Source organism: Belonocnema kinseyi, chromosome 6 (genome assembly GCF_010883055.1).
Source record: "Belonocnema kinseyi isolate 2016_QV_RU_SX_M_011 chromosome 6, B_treatae_v1, whole genome shotgun sequence".
In the NCBI taxonomy this organism is placed as follows: domain Eukaryota; kingdom Metazoa; phylum Arthropoda; class Insecta; order Hymenoptera; family Cynipidae; genus Belonocnema; species Belonocnema kinseyi.
The window spans coordinates 35,372,433-35,374,224 of record NC_046662.1 but is presented as its reverse complement, the minus strand read 5'-3'; positions in this window follow the sequence as shown (position 1 = coordinate 35,374,224).

The following is a 1,792-nucleotide window of genomic DNA, read 5'->3' as shown; positions in this document are numbered from 1 at the left end:
TGATCATATCAATTCAAATGATACCTGAAACCTGCAAATTCCAAAAGATATTTTGGCGACCACTCCACATTTTTCAAATTCTGCTGGGAATGTCGACGTTGATGGTACCTCGAAAGATTAAGGACAGAATCATTTTTGGTAGCATTCTTATTACACATGTAATATACTCAAGCTACCTGTTCACAGCTTTGTCAAGAATTCGTCTCACTACACATTTTGAACTGAAAATGGATACTGTGGAGGATTTGGTCAAGTCAAACTTTACGCCATTCTTTTATTCTGACGCTTACACACAGACGAGCATGACTGCTATTAGGAATTTGCAAGAATGGAGAAAAAAATCTTCACATTATACTGTCGATAATTATTCGCTAAACAACTGTCTGATTGACGCAATCAAAGGAAAAAATGTAACCTGCATCGCGAGCAAGCCTAAGGTACTTTTCCATTTGCGGAACTGTGGAGAAAAAAAGATGAATGTCAAAATAATGGAGGATCCAATACTTTATGGGGCATATTTGTGGATGATGGAACCTGAATCGCCTTATGTTGAACGTTTCGACCAAGTCCTTCAAAGTCTTTTGGAAAATGGAGTAATGAATAAAATTAATATTATTCCTGATACCGTACAAGCCTCCACGAAAACATTCACAGTGGAAACAAATGACACGAAGGAGTTACTATTCCTACTCTTGAGCATAATCCTGTTTGGACTTTCTATTTCATTAATGACTTTTTTTGGAGAACTATTTTTTTGTTATTACTTAAATCAGAAAAAATGATGTGTTACTTTGTAAATATAAATATAGGATGCACATCAATATTCTACAAATTTATTATTATTTTAAATCATGTTTATTTCACTGGATCGCCATTCTGCATATATTTTTATTTTTGAGAAATATTGTTTTCCATCATTTTTATTTTTCCCAGTCTACAATTCACATCATTATTATTCTTCCAAAATACTATTTTACATAATTTTTTCGTTGCCAAAACATTATTTAACATAATATTATCTTACCGCATAACCATTTTAAATCATTTTTATTCTTCCAAACTACTATTTTACGTCATTTTTATTTTACTGAATCGCCATATGCCATAACTTATAATTACTCTTCCGAATTAATATTTGTCATCATTTTTATTTTACCGCATAACTATTTGCTCTACCCTTGACTGTTATGTATCAGATTGATTCATTTTATTAGGAAAAATAAACTGTTTTCGAAACTGAATACGCAGACTATAACCTAAGTTGTACCTTTTTAATCTACAGATTCTCCAGCCAAAAATTGAAAATCAGATGTGATTTAGGTCCCCTATTTGAGTTTTCTTTTTCATTGATTTTTTGTTGCTTTTATTTTATCAATGTCTTGAAAATAAATGTATTAAATTTGTATACATATTGAATGATCATATTGAATATGTCATATTCATATATCATATTGAAAAATATCATATGGAATACATATTGAATTAGCTCGGTAATTATGGTTATCTCGCACTTCGCGCTCGATCTTTGTGCAAAGACTTTTTAAAACTTAAGTTCAATGCATCGACAACAGTAATTTGGTGATTGTGAATTCTCTTTTGTTAAAAAAATCGTTAACGATTTAAAGCTTTCTATCTCAAACAATTCAATTTCAAAATGTTTACTTTTAAATATTTAATTTCAATTTACTCATCTCAAATTGTGGGTCCGGATGCAATAAGGGCACATAAAATTTTTTCGTGCGAAAACGAAGTCCCCTGGAGGCTTTAGAAAAAATTTTCGAATTTTAATTTT